Source organism: Phoxinus phoxinus, assembly GCF_949152265.1.
Source record: "Phoxinus phoxinus genome assembly, chromosome: 11".
Classification (NCBI taxonomy): Eukaryota; Metazoa; Chordata; class Actinopteri; order Cypriniformes; family Leuciscidae; genus Phoxinus; species Phoxinus phoxinus.
This window is the reverse complement of record NC_136886.1, coordinates 14,854,905-14,881,988: the sequence shown is the minus strand read 5'-3', so window position 1 is coordinate 14,881,988 and position 27,084 is coordinate 14,854,905. Positions and strand designations below refer to the sequence as shown.

The 27,084-nt window shown below is 37.6% G+C and overlaps 1 long non-coding RNA gene across 1 annotated transcript in view; it reads left to right on the top strand.

Annotated features, from left to right (window-relative positions):
* LOC307007040 overlaps positions 1-22,176 on the top strand; it is a 125,387-nt gene extending 103,211 nt beyond the window's left edge. Inside the window, exon 6 of the long non-coding RNA XR_013799561.1 lies at positions 18,592-22,176. This is a non-coding gene — a long non-coding RNA (uncharacterized lncRNA). The remainder of the gene's footprint in view (positions 1-18,591) is intronic.
* Positions 22,177-27,084: the final 4,908 nt, after the last annotated feature.

Sequence of the window (27,084 nt, the reverse complement as noted above, 5' to 3'; positions counted from 1 at the left end):
AGCAATGACCTTCCAACCAATCAGCCACCGTAATTACACTCGTTTATTATGGCCTGCAGAGACAGAGCAATACAGAGATGACCCTTCACCAAAACAAAATGTTTATAAATGTACAAGCCAAAAAGGAATGCTAATAGGGACTCATTTTATAGGGCATCAGTGCACAGCCATACATTTATGTGTGCATTTCATTTATAAAGGTTTAGATTAAGTGTCTAACCAAATTATTATAATTCCATATACCATGTGCAGTGAACAAGTGGAGATTATAATGCTTGCAATCTTTAATCATATATATCAACAGATGAAATTGCAAATACATTTTATAAGCTTTCAGCAGGATTTGTATCTCATTAGGTATTTGTTTTTGAACTTTTGCATATGGTTTGCTAAGCCATTATGTATAAGACACAGAGCCTTGAATCTGGCCCTATCTTTCACTGTAATTTCCTGTCCTCTCATTTTGTTAATTATTATTATTATTAAGAAAATGTATATAATAAATAGCTGACATATATAATTAATGTAATATTTTTATCTTTTTAATAATCGATTATTAATATTTTTATTTTTTTGTATATTTTCTTAAATATAATCACAATTTTCTAAGATTTCAGATCTTTATTATTTTGAATTGGGACCTTTCTTTAAATAGTGGTCATAGTCATGACCTGTTATTTATAATAGATTTTCTTTGCTTGCCATACTCTAAAGATAACTTAATTAGAAAATGATATTCCTGCATTTGTGCACTTTTCTTTTTTTAATACGATCAGCCCTGCCATACATATGGATGTTTGTATTTGCACTGTAAATGAGTTGCTCTCACTCTTGCTTTAGGGACAGAATACAGATCAATCCCATTTTCAAATACAGCCCAAACCTCAGTGGCTGGTAAATCGCTTTTCTACAGGTAGCGGAATAGGCTTTTGTTGTGCATGAATGTGTGTGGGTGAATGTGTGTGTGCTAGACCCCACATCCCCTCCCTCGGCTGTCATTATTCCATGTTCATCGACAGAGAAGTTATAGTTGGCCAGAAAGCTATCAGATGGGCTGGACAGCGGATAATTGAGGTGATGATCGGAGCTGTTCAAAGACAATTGATAGTGATGGAGTCAGGGTTAGCCACGCTCAAGGATCCCAGCCTGCGGAGTCCCCCTTGCCCCGGGAGCGGCACACAGAATATGGAATAACATATACGCTGCTAACGTGTGTCAGGCAGTCACTGGAACACGCCGGGCTTTAGCGCCGTCCGGCCAAACTAAGTCCTCAATCAGCCGACAGGGATATTGCGCCGATCCCTGCAAGCATGAGAGAAATGACCCCGACTCCATATATCTGTCTGATCCATCCATTTGACAAGTTGCCAAACTTTTCGAACACCCCCTAAGCCGTTAAGGCAAAGCAAGCTGGGGAGTGATATTTCATAAGCACAGGGTTAGGTGAGGTGGGACATGCAGGAAGTCATTACTTTTTTTGCCTCCCAGTGAAGCCTTTGTCTGGATTGGATATGTCAAACTGAGATATCTTAATGGCTTCCACATACAACTCCATTTCTTTTGTTTTATCCTACAATTGCATGCCGCAACCTTATTTCCTTTCCAACCGGAGAATTAATGTAGCCGAACGCGAGTCTGCGCAGGTAGCTCTTCTAGTATGCATGTACTGTAGTGTGATGTCTGCGCTGGGATCAATGAAGCTCTTTGAGGAGTGTATCAATAACTCGATACTCCGAGCATCAATAAGCAAGATGCCATGCCCTCTGGGCTCGGCAATAGGATCAGGTTGGCAGCATGGGATACGGACGGGAAAGAATGGAAGGAACGTGACACCCTTCCATACCTCAGCATCTTGTCATGGGCCTGACAGCGGCAGGTTGGGCCGGTGACCGGGGTGGCTACAGGTTGCCACTGTCAGCAAGTAGCAAAAACACTGTCGGCCCACGATAATCCTCTCCTCTTCAACTCCTTCAGCAGAAAAAGACTGCCAATGTCTTGTCAACCACCCTTAATCCTCAGCATCCTGAGTTCAAGCCTCTGAACGAGGCCCCCGGGGCTTTGCCTTGGCCACCTCCTTGCCCCTGGTATTGACCTGAACTGTCATCCCGGCCCAGAGTCGACCCCGGTGCACGGGCCAATCTATTGTGGATCATGAGTTCAAATGATTTTCCTCCCCTCTCCCGCCCCTGTTTTCCTAGTGAGCTGATTGCTAATGACAACATTAGAAAGGGCAGAATGGAGATTCCACAAACAATTTGCACCTTGGATTTGCAAATCTAATATCTGAAGATGTTCAAATACAAGCCTCTCTTACTGATATGAACTAAAATAAGGAGTGATGTTTGTTGTTCAGTGATCAAAATGACTCTTAGATCAAATAAATAATGCTGAATATATGATTTGTAAAAAAAAAAATATTATCTTACACTGCTTCAATTCTTGTAATTTTAAGTACTTTTATTTTGTTTTAATTAATTTTTTAGACATGCTTACTGGAAAACATGATAAAATTACGGATACTAAGAAATACTTCAGTGTTTTTTCAGTGCATGAAAAATGAAGTACATGGTTTGATAATTTTATTTCTGTTGTTGTTCATCGTGTCATGTTTAATCACTTATTGCCTTTAATTATTTAAAATGATCAGCAGTGAGCGATCAAGATGTCATTGTCAATCGGTTAAGGCAAGCACTTTGCTTGTACATTGCTTATAGAAAACAAAAGATGATGCACATAATATTGAACATTTTAAAGCCATGTCAATTAGGGGAACAATCTGCTTAGTTTTTTTTTTTTTGTAGATATAGAGTTTAATATGAATAGTTAATTTGAATACATTTACTTAATTAACAAAATAATTAAGTAAGTCAATTCAAACTGCCCATGCAAACTGTTAGCTGTTTTTTTTTAACAGTGCATGATTTCATTAGTCAAGAGAGAAAATACTTGTGATGATGAAGCGTTGCTACATTTCATACAGCAGCTGGATTGCATTACAGTTTACGGTGACACTCTGCAGTTTTCTTAACATGCCGCCTTATTGATGAACATTGTTTTTTTCTGTTCCAGGGACAGATTATTTATATTTGGCTCATAGCACGATGGTTGAAATACTTCAATGCGAGCTTCATAAAGCCCTGTGCTTTCTACATCCCAAGACTGATTACTTTTCATTTGCCGGCTGAAAATACCTTACAGGGATGTACATATTTGTATGCCACGATATAACAAAAGATAAAAGAGCTGCATGAATCAGCTGAGTGGCTATACGGCAATTGGGAGCATGATCTTGATGATGATGATGATGATGATGATGATGAAGAAGATGAGATAAATCTTACCTAGGTTATTAATCTAACCCAAAATCATACTGTATGTTAGCAAATTGGTTTGCCACGACAGAGCATCTTGTGTTGAGCTCCATGGCCCATTCCCATACTACATTTAAATGGAAATTTTGGGGTTAACCCCCAAGTCCACCTCGTGCCTTCCTCATTCTCAAGCGGGCCCATGGTAAATATTTCATTAATCAAAAGTTACAAACAGACTTTGTACTGTCATAACTCTTTGCCATGGCTTTCCTGTTGATTGATTCCTATACACACATACTGTCTGATTACCATAATGTGCTCTTGTGGTGAAAATTCCAGTTGGGGTTCGGGGGGCAGGGAGCATGGCGGAGCGCCGGGGGAAGTACATAATAAATGGTGGTGGCTCCTCCTCATCGGGAGTGATTTTAATCCAATGCTCCATCACTGCTCATGGTGAGTAGAGTCTTCGGGGTTTAGGCTATCAGTTATGAGCCTATGTTTGCAGGCAGACACAATCATTTCGCTGATTGTCACAAGTCCCAAGCAGTGACACCAGGAAGTGATCCATCAGTCAATTTCCTGTGACACGAGGAGAAAGATGACGCGGGGACCATTGACTTATGCAGAGAACCTCCGTTCTCTTCTCCATGACTCTTTTTACATGCTCCAGGGAACATATTTTATTTCGAACACTTAACCTTCCCTGTTTCACCATTTTTCTGCAAGCCTATTGATTTATTCATTCTGACTGGGCCCAAACAGGTGCTTATGTTGAACTTCTTGCTACCTTCTTTTTATTTTCAGGTCTTGTGAGGAGACCCATGCAAAATCAACTTATACTATTATTTCATTAAATATGAATATGAAATATGATAATTTTTAAAAAAATAAGGTCTACAATACAAACATTCAAACGGTTTAGTAATTCCAATGTCATTCAGCAATGAGTAATTCTCATTAAGTAATGGGTATTCATATGCATTTACATTTTCATATGTTTGCATAGACACTGATCATGCATTATGAACTTATGGACAAATGTACTAAAGTGAACTAAAAAATAACTAAAATGTAAACCTTTTTACGTATGAGCAACTTTATGTACAAATGTGTACAAATCCATCCTCATAGGTTCATAAAATACTGAATGCATTACATTAATAAGTTGATTTTATTTTATTTAATCAATGCGATTAGTTAAATTCATTCATTAGATCATAATTGACAATAGATATTAAAGAGTTAGTTCACCCAAAAATGAAAATTCTTTCAGTAATTACTCACCCTCATGTTGTTCCAACCCCGAAAGACTTTCGTTCATTTTCGGAACACAAATTAAGACATTTTTTTATTAAATCTGAGAGCTGTCTCACTCCTCCATAGGCTTCTATTGGTAATTTAAACTTGCCGGCCCAGAAAGTTAGTAAAGACAATGATCAAAATAGTCCAAGTGACTACAGTGGCTCAACCATAAGTTTTTTTAAGCGACGAGAATACTTTTTGTGCGCAAAAAACCCCTAAAATAACGACTTTATTCAACTATTAATTTTCTTCTGTGTGGGCCTATGAGTGAGTTCACGTAGTGTAACAGCGCAGCGCTTCTGGGTTGTATGTCAGAACGTAGGCTCACTATTGGCCAGCATCACACACATGACCAGCGTCGGCCAATAATGAGCCTACGTTCTGACATACAACCCAGAAGCGCTGCGCTGTTACAATACATGAATTCACTCAGAGGCCCACACAGAAGAAAATTAATAGTTGAAGTTTTTTTTTGCGCACAAAACGTACAACCCAGAAGCTCTGCGCTGTTACACTATGTTTCAATTAGAATAGAAGCCTATGGAGGAGTGAGACAGCTCTCAGATTTCATCAAAAATATCTTAATTTGTATTCCGAAGATCAACAAAAGTCTTACGGGGTTGGACCAACATGAGGGTGAGTAATTACTGACAGAATTTTCATTTTTGGGTGAACTAACCCTTTAAACCTATACATATGCCTATATATACTAATACATTGTAGCTAAAATGATTATCACTTACATTTACATTTATCTGCTATGTTTATTATGTTGTTTAGGTTTAAGGTATAGGGACTAGAACACTGAATATTGCTGTAAAACAACATCCTGGGAAGGGAGTATTTTTATGCAAACATAAAAGTAATAAAATTATCCCAAATTTACTCCCCCATATATGCTTCTACAAAGCTTTCATTTCATATTTTGCTAAGGAAAGTAAACTGGAGTCACCTCTCTACAATCTGTGAGTGTTGTACGGTGACTCTATCAATCTAGATGTGTTTAGAAGATTGCCTTCTGTGCCGGTCGAGGCGGTGTAATCTGTCTGGCCCTCATTGTGCACCTGACCAGCCAAGGGCTCATTACCACCACAATCGGTGGTGTAGCTCACCCTAACATTAGTCCACCTCATCTGTAAACAGCCTCATCCATCACACGCATGTGTTCTGCTTATCCAAACAGATACGGAGTATGTTCTAATAATTGTCTCATCTCTAGGAAAGAGGGCGATGATGATCATGTACATGATGCTCCCCGATGTACAATTGTGTCCTCCCCTTGCTACCTCTCTCACTCATTCTCTCGCTCGTGTACTTGTGCCTTTCTGGTTATAATATAGTCTTGATGTTGGTTTATTAATCATGTACTAGTCTGATATGACACAAGCCAAGTGGGAAATGGATTGTAATGGGATCAGTTCATTCAAATACTGGGCTGCAACAGATTGTGCAAGATAAATATTGTAATTCAAGATTGCGATAAAGATCATGATATTGCCTTCTGTGTACCTGATGTAATCAAAAGTCCACCATTATGCTGGTTGAGAAAATCAAGTGTGGGTCATAGAGACTGTAATGGGGTCTTCATGATGTGTATTTATTGTGTGCTTATGTACTTACACTACCGTTTAAAAGTTTGGTGTCGGAAAGATGTTATTCGTGTTTTTAAAAGAAGCCTCTTATGCTCCGCAAGGCTGTTTATTTGATCAAAAATTAAGTGAAAACAGTGATATTGTGAAATATTATTATAATTTAAAATAACTGTTTTCTATTTGAATATACCTGAATGTGAAAAATGTGATTTATTCCTGTAATGGCAAAGCTAAATTTTCGCATTTTTAGCAGACTTTACTCCAGTTTTCAGTGTCCTTCAGAATTTATGTAAAAAAAATTTGCTTAATATTTTTTTGTGGAAACCGTGACCAATTTTATTCAGGATTCTTTAATGAAGAAAGTTCAAAAAAAACATAAGAGATATTTTCTAACATTATAAATGTCTTCACTGTCACTTTTGATCAATTTAATGTATCCTTGCTTAATAAAAATATTGATATATTTCATAAAAACCATTCTGGTCCCACTTTATATTAAGTGGCTTTAAGTACTATGTACTTACATTGAAATTACTCATTTGATACAATGGACTTATTGTGTACATACATGTTTTTACATTGTACTTATATTTTTAAAATACCTGCATGTAATTACAGCTGTAATTAATGTATGTAATTACATTTGTAATTACACTGTAGACCCTTCCCTTATACCTTAACCCACCCTTAAACTTAACCATACCACCACACCTGTCCCTAACCTTACCCGTATCACACTGCAATAGCACCAAAACTGTTTTACAATACAACATGAACACAATAAGTACATTGTACTTTTTTTTCCGATGTAAGTACATAGTACTTAAAGCCACTTAATATAAAGTGGGACCAAAATTTTTTGAGTAGATTTTTGAGTAGATTTTGACACCAGATTTTGAGTAGTGTATTTCGCTTGGTTTTTTTGTGTGTGCATGTTTTTGCTGTTTGGAGCACTTTATTCACTTATTCTAACCATAATCATTTAAATGTTATGACACCCAATTGAACAAAGTGCTTATTAGTTATTTTATATTGTCAACGTATATTTGAAGGAATCGATGATACAAAAATTTTAATGGTCATCATCTATTCACTGTTATGTTAAGTATCTTAATTTGTGGTCCACATAATAAAGAAATTATTACATGAGAGTACGTAAATGATGACATAAAATAATTTTTTGGGTGAACCATACCTTTAAGTCACAGCTTTGTTCAAGTGTACAAAGGGAAATTTCACAACAGCAGGACTTTTTTTCCTCCTCTGAAAAGAAAATCAATTTATAACTAATTGAATAAACATTAGGCCGTGTTGTCATTGCACAAGGAACCTGATGTGATCTCTGCCACCATAGTCCTCAACCTCAAACTTGTCCAAACAGCAACATCGCATTGGCAAAGTAAAGGTTGCGCTCGAAATATTGAATTGTTTCAGTCAAGAGAAAATGCAAGATGTGCCAAGAACTTGCAAACAACAACATTTACATCTTGTAGAATAGCAGAAAGCGAGAGGGTCAGAAGTCTCACTCTTGAAATGCGTGCAATTAGTGCTGGTGCTTAAAAACAAAAGGTTGCTTGTGTTTTTAATTGCGATGAAATTATTGATAAAATTATAATCAACATTATAATATTATATGTTTTGCTGCTGCTACCATCATTCATTGGACCTTATATACAAATAATTGCATTCAATCTTCTTGTATGTTGTAGTGTAGGAGCTGATTTGATTATTTTTTTAAATAGGTTAATGGAGATTTAGTTAGTTAGTTAGGTAGGTAGATACCAGTTCACCACAAAAGCACCACCCCTCTTCAAAAGAGGAGGTCGTAAAAAAAGTTTTGCTTTTTATTATGCCTCAAACTGCCCAGCACATCTCCATATTAAAATTGACCCATTAACAAGGGGTGCTAATTAAAATTTCTTTTATAAATATGTATGTGCCCAAGTCACAACATTATAGAGGAGAGGAGAAAAACACAGGAGACAATGCTGAACGATGAAGATGAAGCCCTGAAGAAAAGAGTGTTCCCAGCAGAAAATTGGTTTAATTAATAGCACATTTTACATAATGATTACAGTGTAATTGCGCCGACTAGCAGAGTGTCATTAAATATATCCTTGCTCCTTTACAACACCCTCTGGCGAAAAATAATGAGTTACATTGGAAATCACTATGCAACAGGTTCATAAATAACATTTAAGCCCATACAAGGCAAGTACTTATAAATAATAAATATTTGCCTTCTGTAATTGAACGAAAAATGACTGCCTCCCTCACTCCTCTTTTTTTCCCGGGCATGCTGCTTTGTCCTGTTATGGCTGTAGAAAGGAGAATTTTCTCATTTTTTCTCCCCTTGTAAGTGGTGAATAATTTATTTCCCGGCTAATAGTCAACACTGTCAACGCAGGGTGTTTAAAATATACCTGTGTCCAGATAAATGTCACGGCGGCTGGGGAAGTGATTATTCCCTGCTTCCAGATATTTTGTTGGATGCAGGCCCTGTATACACTGTAGTAAATCACCCTCTTCCAATTACCTGCCTCCATAAAACAAGCCCGTATTCAAATCAGGTCTAAACCGGAGCCCAGAGACGAGGTTCAGTGCGGTTATAACTGTCAAGGGAGGTTGAAAGAGGGGTGCAGCCTGAGGGGTTGTCTGATGTTGGGATGCCGTGAAGGGCTGAGGGGTCTGGGACGGATGTTTTTGGCAGATGGGTGGAGGTTTTGACGTTGTCTCTGGTTATGATGTTTAGCTTTGGAGTGACACTTTCTTCGGGACCTTATAGAATCTTATAGGAAGCTTTCATAGTTCACCCAAAAATGAAAATTATGTCATCATTAGCTCACCCTCAAGTTGTTCCAAACCTGTATGGATTTCTTTCCTCTGTTGAACTCAAAAAATGATATTATGAAGAAAATGAGTTTCTAAACAGTTTCTGGTCCCCATTGACTTCCATAGTAGGGAAACTACAGTGGGCCACAACAGTTTGGTTACTGACATTTTTTTAAATATCTTCTTTTGTGTTCAACAGAAGAAACAAATTCATACATGTTTGGAACAAATTGACGTTGAGTAAATAATGACAGAATCTTAATTTTTGGGTGAACTATCCCTTTAACATTACATAATGAACTGATTTTTGTTTGACCCCACACCTTTTTTTTTTTTAATGATTTTAGGGACCTTACCTTATCCATTCAACAAAGATATTTACTGTTAGCCGCTCTCACAGCGGCAAAAAGAATGTTAGTTAACCGCTGGAATCCTCCTCACACAATGGACAGACGAACATGGGCAGTATCTTTGCTGGACATTATATCGATGGAACTCTCGACTTCTCGTATGCATGGATCCAATGCTAAGACTGTGAATTTATGGCAAGCTGCTTTTGATATTGTGTCAACTTTTTTAACATCCATGTAAGACATTCTATATTTGTTCTTGACATTTCTTTTCTTTTTTCGTTTCTTTATTATTATTATTGTTTTTCTATCTCTCTTGTAGTCTACCAGGGGTGGGATGGGGTGGGTTCTAGATTTGTATAGTTGCTTTTTGCTTGGTATCTTTGTGTTTCTTGACTTTAAAAAATAAAACTCAATAAACAGTTGTTAAAAAAACAACAACAAAAAAAACATTACATAATGAATCAGTAAAAAAAAAAAAAGAGTTAAAACAAGAGGCTGATTATAGTTTATTTGAGCCAACCACACTCACACTCATTGAATTTATTGATTAAATGTAGGAATTTGTCAAAAGATGATGCATACATTTGATAAGGTTAGAAACATTTGGTAAAAATGCCCCTTGGAAATAAATTAAAGGGTGCAAAAAGTGGTACACCTTTGAAGATGTGCATGCTGTTTATTTACTCAAACCGGCTAGATAGAGGACCGCAGAATCCCCATGACCTGATTTGAAGAACGCATGCATCGAAGAGTGTGAGATCCTTGCATCTGTGCATATGTTAGATGAAAACGTCATCTGTTTTCCCTCTCTCTCTCTCCCCTCCACCTTTCTTCTCCTCGGTGGCTCATTCTCCCCTCATCTTTTCCAGCGATTCACTGAGCTGATAAATGCCTGACGCTGACCGCGTTATTATCACACATGTAGATCTCGTGTATGTGATTCGATTTTGATCAGCTCGTGGATGAAAACACTCAAGAATCCCGGCGATAGAATACATTAAACACTCTCCGCCAACCATAATCCCCATGCGGGTATTTCGCACGCAGACGTTCGCCACTTTTGTGTAGAGTGCATCAATAACAGAAGATGCTAAGAAGTCCTGTCAGGGATCAGATTGTCATCGAGTCGGGCAAAGCAGTCCATGCAGGACTCATTCCGGTCTGCAATCAGGCCTTAATCTGGGAATACATATCCCGATACCTCCTCTTCCATCTGTGTAGATAGTAATCACTATGAATGTGCTCAAGTCTTGCAGAAATGTATAAATAATTTTCATTCAAACATATTAACAGTCAAAATATGAGAATCCATCATGGCGTCGGTGTGCGAGGGTTTCTCAAGAAGCAATCAGGACCGTCTGGCTGTGTGTTCTTTGTCTTTTGAGCCTGAGAGACAAGGTGCAGATTACTTGCGTGGCTCTCTTTTGCATAATGGCCTTCTTCCTCCCTCTACCACAGACCGATGGCGCATTTAAACTTTCTCTGGCAATCCATTACGTTTATCAAGCCCCTTGTTCTTTAATCTCATGCTTCCCTGGAAAGGGAACCTAGACGTGCGGTTTAAAGACCTTTTTATGAAGGCAAGCATGCAGGGCTCAGTTCATCTTAGACAAAAAGACCTGACACATTTATGTTCCATGGACAGGTTATGTCCCGCCATCTTAAAGAGCAAAAACTTGCCATTTTTACCTGATTGGTAAAGAGGTGACAGGGAGAGAGAAGGGCCAACTGCCAAAGAGATGCTGTCTGTGGGAAACTGACCAAGCGGATGAACCGCTCTAGCGGAACTAATGTCATTTCTGAAGAGACAACATTTAAGGCTTTCAGAATGTGTCAGATTCTGTCTATGAAGTCACATTGTGGCGTCATTCAACTCAGGGTGATTATGATGATCTTGTCATTCAGCCTTATTTAACTGCACATGAATATGGTCTTCTTTGCCCCGTAAGGTCGCAGGTGAGTAAGATAGGATAGCTATTCATATGTGGTAAATTAAATCGCTCTCTCTATCTCTCCTGACTTGGAAAGCACCCAAGTATGACAGGACATGGACTGCAGTTTTATGTCACCTCGTTTATCTGCAGTTTATATTTTCTATGACCGCATTGTATCTTTCCAGAACCTTTGGATAATACCCTTGCAGGAAAAACAGACAGTGTCAGACTGGCCCTGTTTTCCTATTTTGCTCTGGCAAAAATGTACACTAAAACATCTGAACATCTAAAAAAATGCTGGGTTGTTTCAACCCAATTTTGGGTCAAATATGGACAAACCCTACAAAAAAATGTAATTTACTAATTTAACCCAATGGCTGGGTTTGTCCATAGTTGACCCAAATTTGTGTTGAAAAAACCCAGCATTTTTTAGAGTGTACATATTTACTTTCTTTTATTAAAATGTGTAGTCATAATTTTATACACTCGCTCAAAATACTAGGTGATATATGCCCTTAGCCTTACTCATTACAGTTTTATAACATATTTACTAGGGCTGTCAATCATTTAAAGTTTATCACAGTAACAGGAATTGTGAATATTTAAATATTTGCTGAGAAAAGCTCCCAAATAAAGATAATTTATAGCACTGCATTATTGTGGCAGACAAGTAAATAGTTTGTATACAAAAAGTAGTTATTGAATATATATATACATTATATTATGTATATATCCAAATACTATCTCCAAAGTTTTTTTTTCTTACTTTGGTCTATGTACACATGCAAAAAATAATAATTATGTGAACTACTGACAATTTTTGTCAGGTTTAACAATACAAAGGTTGCTCAACAAAGATCCAGTATTTTTATATTCTCCTTGACATACATTTGCTCTTCATGGTTTATGCTTGTGGTCTGTTAGCTCTGGCGGCGGGTTTGTATTCAAATGACCCTTCGTGTTATTTATTACTGTTCTTAATATGTACATTTAAATGGCCACTAATGTAGAGCACAGAGTTTTTTTTTTTTTTTTTTTAATAAACGTGTCTTGCAAGCAATGTTAGTTAGGCTAAAGGACTGAGGACACACATAAGCAGTGGAAAAAAGGCTGACAATGGGCCATTCTTGGAGTTTGAATGTTTTATTAACTTGCAAATCAAGACCAGAGCAAACGAGAAAAAAATAACTTGTCATATCTGTTCTGTCCCTCTTGCTTTCCCTCGCTCCTGCCCTTCCGGTGTGTGAGGGCGCTTAGGAATTATTGCTCACTGAAGTGCAGTGGCAAAACCTGGGAGATTCATAGACGGCGAGAATGATAAAGTCCGGCCCAGAAGAAGTGCTACCAGTGCAATAACAGCCTGAGAGGGTCACAATAAAGTTTAGTTTAATGACAAGAACAAATAACTCCAACATTTGGCTGGAGTGCTGAACCCTGCACCGGGGAAGCTCACATCTGATATATCAGTGGGCAACTAGCCGTGACTCGCGGGCGATTGTGCAGGCCTGCGTTCACAAGGGCCCCCAGTGATACATGTGGCCGCCGTGGCAGGTGTCCATTTTATAGAGTTATTCAGTGAAAAAGGCTGGATGCTCGGTCCGGTGACCAGGCCTGCGATTATTGTTCCTGTGCAGCTGACACATTCAGCAAACCCCCATCTGCCCCTCCCTCTGCCCTAGCCAGAACCTCTGACTTCTATTTAGCTACTGTTAGCATCCTCGCCGCTAAGAGCCTGCACTATAGCAATAACAAACCTGCCATGGGCTAAAGGCTGGATTGAAGCCCGGTAGCTCTGGTGAATTTATTTCTAAGCTGCTGCAGCAATTGCTGTCTTGTCAAACGGCTGTACGTCCATCAGCGCACTTTACACTCTGGCTAACCAAACTGAATTGGAACATAACGATTTTATTAATCTAAACATGATACTGATTTTTGTTTTTCTATAGTAAACGCAGAGCCTCGTGAGTGTCTCGGCTCATGATGTTTAGCAGGTTGAAGCAGCTGGCTCAGATTTAGACTTTTCTCTCTTTTGTGAAGATCAGCAGGAGTGGGATCTAATGAAAGAGGAGATGTAACATCGGTTTAGTCTCCCACACTTTAAGGGCCATTAAGATGATACACAATATAGGCCATTTCTTATATACGCTGGATCTAGATTTTAGGAAAAAATAAAGAACTCTTGGGGATGGAGGGTTGAATCTTTCCATCATGATATCACCATCCCTCTACTTTATGATCTGTCTGGTCTTTACTGTCCTATTCTGTTTTAATTGATTTTATCAATTTTATGCCTGTAATATGACATTTTTCTGTGACACTGGATATTTAACAAAAATTGCGGGAATTTATTTGATTAGGGATGCACTGATATTCTGCAATAAGCCAATAATTATCAAATTATATTTTTGTCTAAATTAAATTAAAATAAAAGACTTTAAATAAAATCAAAAAAGATTGTACTTGCATTGTTTTAAGGGTATAAATGTTGGGTTTTGGGTAGGTATGGACGCTAATAAAGCCTCAAACCACATTCACACCACATTAGTATTACTGTATGCTGGTATTTATATTATGCTGTGCATTTTAAATGATGTGTGAATTTATGCATTACAACATTATAATGTTCAGTATGAAAAAGGGATGTTCATTAATTTAGAGATTTGCTAAAATTATATTTATAGTTATGGATTATGTCTTATATTAAAATATTTAAATGGTCAAATTAATAAAATATTGGTGTTGTTAGACATAAAATTAGTCTTAGATGATGGCAAAGATAATCTAAATATAAAAAATAAGTGGAATGCCTTCATAACTAATTGTCAACGTATACTGATGAATTATAAATAATTTATATTGGCTGATAAACAATATAATACTGAATCCCTATAGATTTTATCTATCAAGAATATAATGGATCTTACAAAAAAGGGGATTACATATTAGAATGGAGCCAGACCGAATGCGAATTTGCTAAAACAATGCAATGAAAGTATTTATTTGACTATTTGTAAACTTTAAAAGGTAAAGATGATGAGTAAATGACTACATTTTGATTCAATATTATGCAGCTCAACTTTTTTTCCCCATTGAAATAACAATGAACTGTAACCATTTACAATACCAGTAATGTGTATTAAGTGTAAATCAATGAGGGTACATTTTGAATTCATGTTGACTAAAATAAGCACAATTGTTTGTTTGTCCATCTGTCTAGTCGGAACCAGCGTGTTTTCAGCGAAATATCGAGACACCCCAAGTTTTCAGCTTCATTTGTCACCACTGTCGTTCTCCGTTTACACAGACTTCAGAGATCCATTCAGTCTCTCTATTGTCCAATATGGCCAGCATGCTAATCCTTTAGATAGTGTATTGTTTGAAAAGAATAGTGAACACAAAAGAGAGACAAGTGGTGACAAATGATACACCCCCAGAACACAGTTGCCAATCGCACAATATAAGCAGCGAGAAGAGTTGGACACAAACAATGTATCAATCAGAACTGTCAAGACATTGTTAGCACAAAACATTAACATTCATGGTGCACCGCTTTTAGCCTCAGCCGCTGATGACGCTACTTCAACTTCAGACTTGATATTCCTGAGGAAAAAAAACGAACATTTGATATAAGATCAAGGGAAGCTTCCATTATTTGTGTATTTCAATGCAACAAACAGTGGGAAATTGGAGCACCGAGGGCAGTAGATAACCTTGGCGTATAAGTGCAGCTAAAATGTTATGCCTGCTCTTGACAAGCCGTGGTAATGATACGCCTCAGGGGACTGTTCAACATACAGGCTGATTAGCGATCAGTGTTATAATTAAGAGTAGCTTTGACACAGGCAGTGTTCCAGAAAACCCTCTCAGTGTGTCCCAGTGTCCATTCATTCATTCCCCGTGCAGCTCTCCTCTGGAGGACCCTTGAGACCGTTTCACAAGGCTGTTTATGGCACCATCCCATTATCCGACAACAAAAGGCGGCAGGGCCACACAAGCCCCTCGCCAGCTGCGTGGAGCGCCTCGGCACGAGCTTCCCGACACCGATAAAGAGCAACTTGAGTTTAAACAAAAAAAGTTACACCATATTTGCTCAGACTAACTATGATGAAAGGCAATGAAGACAAGGGCTCCTCATATAGGAATCAATATAAATATTACTGGAAGGTCAATTAATATGTAAATTAACTCCTCCATTTAATTAGCTATTTAACTATTTTCCGAGGCATGGACATATTAAATCATGCTTAAAGACCCCTCTAACTAGCCTCTTGACAATAGTGTGAGGGAGTCACAGGCTCATAAACCACCGGCTTGACCTATAAAGAGCCCCGAGTCTGCTAATTCCATCCCGGGCTAATTTTATTACTTGCATAAAATAACCATAGTGCTGCTTTGTGGCTGTAAAGAGGATATGGGTGATAAAACTAGCTGGGAAAAGCATCTGAAAATCTCCTCTTTACTAGTGTCCTCATTTATTATTCTATTATTCTTTGCCAGGTGCCGAGCCCATGTGAAAGACAAATGACCTTATTATATTAAATAATTTGTGAGGATATTAACAGTTAATCACACATAAACATCATTTAAAAGGTATTGATTTTGCCACACTCTCAACAGCTTGTAAAATTTATGTCCAATAACAAGATAATAGATAATCAGCGAGACCGGGTCAGTCGTGTAGGGGACGAGGGAAAGGTGAGTCCACAATCCACATACCTGCAGTGACCTCTGTCCGTGACCTCACGTAGCAGTAAACAACGCACATCCTCGCTGGTTTAATATCTCAAAACTATTATTTGTGTTTAGCACTGCAAAATTAGAGTTTGTAATAGTTATGTACATTTATATTGGGTGTGCGCATGCTATATGCTGAGAAGTACTGTGAGAGATCCTCCTCTTCACAATAATGCATTAACAGCAGGCAGCAGCAGAGGACACCACTAGAGATGCAAATCTGTCTTGTGTCCCTTTGGGGCCAGCACTGAACAGAGAGAATGCCGGTTTGCTGCTGGTCTCAGAAGTTAATGTACTAGACTCTACCTGAGGAGGTATCAAGAATGATGGACATAGAAAATAGACTATTTGTTATACAGCATAGCATTTGATTCTCTAGTCGTGTGTGTGTGTGTGTGTGTTTTTTTGTTTTAATATTAGTTTTTATTTTAATATAGTTCAAGGCAATGAGTAATGAATTTGTAATATATAGTTATATTGTATCTTATAACATATTGTATCTCTTCAGAGGCCTCAGTGTGAAGCCAGATTCTTATCTGCTGTGTGTGTGTGTGTGTGTGTGTGTGTGTGTGTGTGTGTGTGTGTGTGTGTGTGTGTGTGTGTGTGTGTGTGTGTGTGTGTGTGTGTGAGAGAGAGAGAGAGAGAGAGAGAGAGAGAGAGAGAGAGAGAGAGAGAGAGGCTGACACTGGTCTGGCTGATTGATTATGACAGGGCTATCTTTTATTAGCCTTGTAGTTCTTATTAAAATTCTATCTTACCAGGGAAATGCTGGAGCTTTTGCTAGATTAATCCAGCAGATTTATTATTTTAACACATATAGATCGAGGTAATTAAGCCAGACACCCAACTTTTGACAGTTATGTTAAATAAGGTGCTGGATTCCATTTGGGTGTACTGTCAGTCTCTCAAATATCACTAAAGTTCACCATAGTCTTGCTTACCAAAAATAAAATCTCTACATACATAATGATTTATATTTAGTACATAGCAAACACATACTATACATAATAATTAATGGTGACACTTTTACACAATAAGGTTCACAATAAGGTTCCATATTTATATATATATATATGCGTGTGTGTGTGTAGTATATATAAAAAAATACAACAAAAGTTGCATCTGTTAATATTATTTAATGGACCTGAAATAAACAATATGTAATTTTATTAACTAACATTAAAGGGTTAGTTCACCCAAAAATGAAATTTCGGTAATTAATTACTAACCCTCATGTCGTTCCAAACCCGTAAGACCTTCGTTCATTTTTGGAACACAAATTAGGATATTTTTGATAAAGTCCGAGAGCTTTCTGACCCTATGTGACTACAATGGTTCAACCTTTATGTTTTAAAATAATAAATACTAATACTAAGCCGCCGTTCTGACGTAGAACCCGGAAGCGCTGCACTGTGTTTACAACGTGAACAGCATGAGAGACTGACAGGGAAGAGAAAACACACTTTTTGTGTGTTTTTTGCACACAAAAAGTTTTCTCGTCACTTCATGACATAAGGTTGAACCACTATAGTCAGACATGGATTATTTTATCAATGTCTGTACTACCTTTCTGGGCCTTGAAAGGGGTTATGACGTTGCTGTCTATAGGGGGTGTCAGAAAGCTCTCGGATTTCATAAAAAATATCTTAATTTGTGGTCCGGAGATGAACGAAGGTCTTTAGTCTCGTTTGGAACGACATTAGGGTGAGTAATTAATGACAGAAATTATGATGAATAAATTAACAAAAATGAATAAATAGCTATTATTAACAGATTAAAAAATGCATGCTCATTGGTTTGTTAGTTCATGCTTTATATATATATTTGTTTTATTATATAATATGATAATCACTAATAATCTTTAATACAATATCAATTAAATAATATAATACACAAAAAAATACAGTTGCTGGTGTCACAAATTAAAAAGACAAAATCAATAGGTGAGTATGGACTAAACAAATACATCAACCAAAGCCTTATTGTTTAGATATATCAGATACGTTTTAACTTATAGTTTTCTTATTCTGCAAAAAAGTAAGAAGATTGTGACCAATGTATGATATGTCGTCTTATTATATATATATTATATAAATTACATAAAATAGAGATGAAAACCTGCAGAAATATTGATAGAGGTTATCAGACAGCGTGATTCATACAGTTCTTCTATCAACAATGGGGAGGTTTTACTATCTTCTCAGGGCAGTGAACAGAAACTGGGCTAAATGAATTAGGAATTCACAGGGTTTGTTACAAGCTGGTCATAAAAAAAGGGAATTTAATGAAATCATTTCAATATACTCTGTAATGGCTAGAAAGCAGAATATTACAGCAACATAAACTGCACTTTTTTTCTTTCTTTTAATTATGTAATTCGAATTTAAACTAGAATCGAAGTTCCTGAACACAGCGCACTCATTTTATACATGCAGAGTTTAAGCATCTGCGGATGTGTCAATCTGTTTCCAGCGTGTCTGCTTTCTACGCGCACTCTGCCGATCTGATCTCACGTTTCTTGTTTTTATGCCAGGCAACAGACAGGCCTGCTGAAGCCGTCGGTGGCAATTTCAGGGTTCGGACGAGTGTGAAGATGGCAAGTCTTTCTCTGCTCAGAGGCTGTGACCATCGCCAGAGCCCAGGAATCAATTCCTTCTGTTTACAGACCATTTCACAGCCCTTTACCTGCAACATCACTTGTGTCAGGCCCATAAATAGCCTTGGATATATAATGGTTGGATTAGCATAATGGTCCGAGCCGCAGACTCTTGCCAGCACAAAAGGAAATGTCAACACATCCCCCTCTCCGCGAAAGCAATTAGAGCCCCATTATGCGGCCTCACTGGAAACATCATCAAGGTTAAAGACAAGTCCAACACCCCTCTGACCGCTCTTTTATTCCACTCTCTGATAGATGAGCCATAGAAACTGAAATGTTGGTAAACAGTGGCTTGGAGTGCTCTCTTTAAGATCAGCTCCAATCAGCCCATGTACTCAGCATTAGAGAGCTTGTGTTTGTGTGTGTGTGTGCGTGGGTGTAAGCGTTGGGTAGAAATGCGAGTATTTCCTTAACTACAGCCTGGGTTAGCCTGATGCTGAATGTACAGAGATGAAAGTACGGACAGAGAGAGTGGAACGAGCACCTCATGTTGTTAGTCTTGATAAAAAGGCTAACGGGGCAACACTTCCACCTCATTGGACCTCTGTGCTGAATGTGAATTTTTAAAGTAGTTTGCAATGATGATTATGTTCCGCTGAACCACATCGTCTTTGTTTAATAGCTCGTTTCACATGTCATGGAAAGTGGTTTGATTTTTCTTGCTCAGAAACATGCATTTAATTGTAATGAATTGTTATTGGGAGGTTTTTCTGCAACATGGACACTGCTGTGTTACTGTACTCAGCATTATTAATAATTAATATACTATAATATAATGTTTCTGTGATATTTACAAGGAGTCAAATTTCAAGTATTAACCTTTGAACACAATTATTTTTATTTTATTTGTATTGTATGCTTAGGAAATATTTACATTTGAATATAATATAATTAATATAATGTTTCTGTGATAAATTACAAGAAGTCAAATTTCAAGTATTAACCTTTGAACAAAATTATTTTTATTGTATGTTTAGAAAATATTTACATTTGAATATAATATAATATAATATTTCTGTGAATTATTTACAAGGAGTCAAATTTCAAGCATCAAGCTTTGAACAAAATTATTTTTATTTTATTTGTATTTTATGTTTAGGAAATCTTTACATTTGTGCATTGTTTGGCATACCGGTAATTCAATTATATGATTGGTAATCTGTTCACACTCTGTATCACAATATTACTGTACTTACTATGAAGGGAACAGAACCAAAAGTCAGCCCATGTGGAAATGTAAGGATAATATCGCAAAAAAATGTGCCAACCTTTCATTTTTCTTTTCTTTGTAATTTGTGGAGCAGTTTATAACAGCTGGCAAGGAAGAGTTAAGAATCAAAAGGCCTTGCAAGTATTGCCACAAAACTGCAAAGGCAAGCAAGGCCATAGAGCAATGGTTCATGACCACCTATCATTCTGTGTGTGTGTGTGTGTGTGTGTGTGTCTGAGAGAGTGTGGTCAGCTTAGGGGGCTGTAGTTAGCAACCTAAAGGTCACGGCCTTCAGCACTGAGAGAAAATAAAACTCTTCTGCACTGACCAAAGTTAGGAAGTGGAAAAGCACACAAATCATAATTCCCAGGCCTAAATTGTTTCGGATGTACTGCCTATGGTCCAAGCAACAATCGCCAGTCCTATACTGTGCATGCTTTTCATCATTTATGTGATAAGAATCTAGTAGTGTTTGCTTTCTTAAAGGAATAGTTCACCAGAATCATTTACTCACACTGAAACTATTAAAAATAGTTTTCGTTTATTTAAATAAAGCATAAAAGTGAAAAACAAAATATTAATATTAAACTTAAAAACTGACGAAAATTGTACTTTGCTGTGGCAACTAACTTAAACAAAATAAGTTGAAGTTCTGCAATTACTACAACTAAACTGCACTAAAAGACAAAAGCACATACAATTACTAAAACTTGAAAATGAAAATAAAATCTAATTAAATCTAATATTAATAAATACTAGTATATAAATAATGCTCAAAATAATATTGGAAATTAATACGACTCTTTCTGCTTCCTATTCACTTTCATTATATGGACAAACCGGCTTAGACATTCTTCTAAATATCTCCTTTTGTGTTTTATGGAAGAAATGAAGTCGATCCGCGTTGGAACGATTTGAATAATATTATTAATAATATATTTTCAAAAGGATTCTTTTTATTCTCATTTAGCTATAAACTATTTATGATCTTTCAGGAACGGTTCATGTTAATCAGTCTCTTCTCTGCAGCAACAGTCACGTTTGTGTTATGATTCCAGTTCCTTAACCACTGGATTACCACCATCCCACTGGTAATCCATTATTACAAAACAGGTGTGGTTATGTCGCACAGAACAAGATGATAAGTCACTAGGCTGTGTAGTATTGATTGGGGTCCTGGAGACTTACCTAAAGAGGAGGCGGGGGTGAGTGATTGTGTTTTACAGAGGACATTATCAGTCCCTCAGTGGCATTAGAGTCCCGTTCACACATACAGATACACACAGCAAGTCACAAACTGACTCAGCCGAAGTGCATCCGATCTTAAAGCCAAATTGTAGGCTGAAACCTAAATGCTTGCTGTCTGTCCAGGATGTTTTTCATTTCTATTCTTGACCACATATGCAATTGCTATGTCTTACATACCCAGTGGGGAAAACGAAGCACTGTTATGTCCTATGCCTTTCCCTCAGCTTTATAAAACAAATGCATCTTCTTTTGTTCCCAGAGTGTGTGTCTGGTTTTAATCTTGTTCACCTGTTCCTTGTATCTGCGAAGATGAAATAGGAAAGGATGACTTTGTCAGAGAGGCTGCGCAGAGCATTGACGCCGAGAGCACCAGGATGGATAAATCTGTCCATTAGGAGAATTTAAATAACTTTTACAGTTTTATCAGGGTCTATTTGTTAGGCAGGAGATTTATGGTCAGCCCGTGTTTCTGATCTGCCCTGTCTGGAGATTAAATCTGGATCAGCCCGAGGAGAGACCAGCTTGACTGCCACAATCCACAATTGGAGATGATCTTATCTCTTTAAAAATTGTCTCGAGTCGACGGTGGGGATGAGAAAGAGCCTCTCTCTCTCTCTCTCTCTCTCTCTCTCGCTCTCTCTCTCTCTCTCTTCGCCCTCTACTCGCATACCGTATGTACGCCATCTTGCTTTAGCCCTCCCCGGACGCTCCACGTAAACTCCATGTAATCACAACTGATTCCTTGCACTGATAACACTCACGTAAAGCCTCTCTCAACAGCCAGGTGCAATCTGAGGCACGGGCCAGCCTAACAAGGAATTAAACATTTTTTCATGCTACTGCCCCCCACTTTAATTGATTGATGCTAAAAGTTTAGCTAATAAAAAGCTAGCAGGTGATCAGAGGCAATCCTGGATGCGTCCTCGGAGGGGAACAGGCTGGATCGAAAGTGACAGCTTGCATTTTCGGCTTGAGCCGGTTCTGTCATCTCAGGGGCTGGATGTGTGGGTCTGCCTCTTCAGACCAGAGCCCGTCTGAAACACACATGTACTGCGAATCAGGGAATCAATAGAACACTTAATGAACAATTAGGGGAACAGCTGTAGACCTGTCAAAGACCCATCTGTACATAGCTGGGAGTGAAGAGAGGGGAAAGAGAGAGGCAGAAGGATTTTTGGTGAGGATGGGGGTCCTAAATGATAAGATTATTGTGAATACTTGCACACAGTAGGCGTATTGTTACTTGAGCAATTCTTAAACATGCTTATTTGAATTTCAAAAGAACCTACAAATGTAGCTGTGAATAAAAGCTTCAATGCCAACAAACTGGTGCCTAATTGAAGAAAACATAATGTTTTTAATGTTTAATTGCCTCTGATAGCAACTTTAGCTCTAACCTAAATTAGCCTTTAGCTTTAGCCTGTATGGTAAATGGTATTTAAGAGTTTAAGATAATAAAGCTAACAAATTTAATCCATAAATTTGCCAAATTTTTTTTTTTTTTTTCTCAACGTAACATTTTTAGCCTACTAAATTAGCCTTTAGCTTTAGTATTTAGGAGCCTAACGCTAATAAAGCTAATCAATTTAATCCATAAATGTGTTTAGAAATTAATTCTAAACAATGAATTCCTAATTGAAGAAAAATGTTTGTTTTCAGTGAGCTTTAATTAGCATAGCTTTAACCAAATAGTAGATTGTGTTTAGGTTGAAGCTAGGCTAATTTAAGGTAGATAGATAAATACTCAAATAATTCAAAATCAAGTATTTCTCATAGAGGGGTCAGGAGGACCACAATATCACATACACCCTGTCTGCCACAATATTGAATAATATCTCTCGCCCATTTTCTGTCTTGACTCTCAAGCTATTCATGATGCATAGAGATATATTCCCCAAAGCTGACAAGCACTGTAAATGATAGGGATGATGTGAGCCTCTTTGTCCACTTGTTAACAGGAAATGTCGACCTTACGTGCCAATCAAAGCGAAAAATAGCCAACAGCGCGCACACACACACACACACACACACACTCACACACACACACACACACACACACACACACACACACACACACACACACACACACACACACACACACACACACACACACACACACACACACACACACACACACAGACACACACACACACACACACACACACACACACACACACACAGACAGTAGTAGCCTATGCATGCACTGACATGCAAAAACATTTCTGTTAGATCGCTTCAGCCTTCGCTTGCCTCCTCAGACATTATGGATTACTGGTCTATGACTGACAGATATTATGCTTAACTAAGCACAAGTATCTGTACCTGGGGAAAGGAAGATTATAATTGACCTTGGACACCCTCGGTCGTGCTTTATTAAAACTTCATTTAAAAAAGACAAAACCTTGGTGAGGCAAGGAGCCACAGCCATAATGGATTAGATGGAAATCCATTATGCATCGCACACAAGAAAAAGTAGGGACGGAGACCTGCTTTAAAAATATATTTTTAGTACAGAAAATTAATGCCCCCACACAGGGCCACTGAATCATTTTAAATGGCCTTTTTTAGTATATAGGTATATGTGTTGAGAAGGCCAATATTTCAGCAGCACAGATTAATGGATCATTAATAGATAAATGTTTTTTGGCTTTTTTTCCATTTTCGATGTAGGATGCTATTTTGGGAATTTTTGTGAATAAGGAAAGGGTATTTTGCATTTAACAGAATGTGTTCATCATGTATTTACATTCAGATTAAAAAATGCAAATAAAGTTTGTTAATGTTACTTTGTTGTTTATAATAATAGCACATCCTACCATTTTTTCTTGCTTATATAAAACTTTCAGTCCTCGGATTTCATTGCCCTAGCAATGTTCCAAGAAGGCTGATGTTTAGTCCAACAGCTATAGTATTATTGGGGATTTTTCCATGACCCTTTCTACAGGTTACATCGTTACACCAGTAGACGCTGGGCGACAATCGACTGTCTTTTTGTGTATTATGAGCGAGTCATGTATGATTTCTTATAAACACGGGCTGTGTCCAAAATCGACCCCTATACCCTTAAATAGGGCACTATTTGAGGGGACAGCCATTTATAGTGGTGTCCGAAACCATAGTGGACATTATCGAGTGCACTCATTTAATCCCATAATGCACTGCAATAATGAGTGTACAACCGATGTACACTTAACGGCTAGAGAATACCCATAATGCACTGTGACGGTCACGCCAAATTAATTCCTGCGTCTTGCCAGAAGATGCCGCCCGCAGGGGAATTCATAAATATCATTAGCGGCTGTCTCTATAGGCCACTATACGTAAGCCATCCGCCATATTGGAATGGTCAAAGCCGGTCCGTGAACGGTCAAGTGCAAAATGAGTGAGTGGTCGAATGCGGAATCTACTGTATGTATACATATCTATGGTGAAACAACCATTCATCCATCCATCCATCCATCCAAATCCATCCATCCATCCATCCAAATCCATCCATCCATCCAAATCCATCCATCCATCCATCCATCCATCCATCCATCATCCAAACCACTGGTTCAATGTGGGTACAGCATAATATCATACAGGTGTAAATTCCTTTTTAATTGACTATTAAATTGTTTAATTAGGTTTGTACATGCTAATTTCCATTACAGAGTTCAAGATAAATCTTTTCATTACTACTGGAGCTTCCAGTTTGCTAATTTTCAAATTATTATTAAACAGCAAGCACAAACTAAGCAAAGCCGGCAGCCCTTCCGGCGCACTCAGTGTCCGAATTCACTCACTATTTTTTCATCAAGTGGACTAAAGTGGAGTAACACAGGGAATAGTGAATGAGGGGGCGATTTCGAACATTGCTACTGATTTGCTCTGTGACGCAAATGGTTGATTCTGCTTTGTTTGGAACAATTTTCTTTGGCAGAGGAAAAGACAGTGAACGCATCAACGTGTGTGGAGCGGCATCGTCATATATATATAGGCTATATATATATATATATATATATATATATATATATATATATATATATATATATGTCTGAATATTTGCATGCCAGATTAAAGTTCTCAACATTAACTTCTTGTTTATAGAACTGTTGTATAAATCTTACAGTCTGTACAGTGGCAAGAACAACGACATTCTTGCTCTTTTGATTAAATGAAACGGTTACAAATTATTAGCATTTTAATTAAAATATTAAGCAAATTCATTATTAATTATAAATTGCCATTCTATATAAGAAAGACTAAGGTATAGTTTTTGACATACAGTAAATAAAGATTATAGTTTCTCTATTGCAATGCTTATCAAACTTTTGGACTCCAGGGTCACTCATTGTCCTAAACAATATTCATAGAGCCCATGATTTTTTCCAGTTGGTCGTGATTTACTGGATTTTTGTGCACAATTTTTACCAGATTAAATATTTTAGCTTGACATAACTAGACAATTTAGTTTTTTATAAAGAAAAAAATGTCCCTGGAGTTGAAAGACTAGAGTAGACTAGTAATAACATTTTAAAAAAATAACAACAGTATATTATATACGTATTTCTTCAAACAAAAAATATGAAATAAGAAAAATCTTGACATTAACAGTAGTTGTTTTAGCTTGTTTGTTTGTTGTTTCATTGTCTCTCTCTGTTTTCCCTTTATTGCAGAGGTTTCATTGTGGCATAAAGTGGACATTTTGAAGACAGTGATTAAGTTTATTCACGGTTGCAATTACGGTCATATCTCTGTTAATTAATGGGAGACTTTTACAGTGTCTTGTTGACAAGCAACATAATTTCATCTGTGCGCCTAGGAAAATAATCCTAACTTTGATTAAAATGCACACCTTGGATATGTTTTTATGACTGTGAAGGTACACTGGATGACAAAAGAGTATCTGTGAGATAGATGTTGTGCCTCTCTGTGGTGTAAAGTGTCTCCTCTCATTGGAATGAATGTCTGTGTGTGCATTAGCAATAGTCCTCTCCGAAGCCCCCATCTCAACTGTGGAGCACACATAGCTGACTCGACAGGCTCAACAGCAGGCAATATCCCCTGCTTTCAAGCCTTTGCTCCCGCCAGCTCTGGATGGATTTGGTTAGTAAATCGTGACAGGGGGTCGGCCATGCCTGAGAGGAGAGGGGAATGAGGAAACAAGTGTTTGCTCCGTATAGCCCAAGAGATGCAGGAAACGGCCCATGTGATGTCCTGTCACCTGAAAGGCGTATGAAAACAGGCACACACATCTGTTATCCAAATGTTAACTCCGGGCGCCCTGTGTTGTCACGGTGGAGGGGGAACGGGGTTGTGGCTGGCTAAAGGCCCTCCTCAGGGGAGGTTTGGGTGCTCGGTAGTGGGAAATAATAGGAAAAAACAAAACGATAAACATTTCATTTAACATTTAAAAGTATATTTCACTAAAGTAAAGTAAAAAGCCTGTCATTTATTTTCATTCCAAATCTGTATGACTTCCTTCTCCATTTTCTGAAAAAAAGTTTTCTGAACCTATTGAAATCGTTCAACCTTATTATTATAATTATTACGTTTCTTCTTCTTCTGCTTCTTCCGTATGGGAGTCTATGGAAGCCCATAGAATTGCTTGCGGGAAAGTTATGAAATTTGGCACACTGATAGAAGACAGTCCGAACAGTGCCCATAGCAAATTTGGAGTCTCTAACTTAATCCCTCTAGCACCACCAATTGTCCAAAGTTTCACTCATGTTTATGCGTTATAACTTTTGAACCATACGGGCTAGAATCAAAATTCAATTGCATCATATGACGTGATTTTCCGTCATTTAAATTTTTCCGCAATTTAGATTTTTTGTTACAGCCTACTTTTTCGAACTCGTCCTAGATGGTTGCTCCGATTTTCACGAAAATGTAACCAGATCATCTTCAGATCATGCCGACAAATA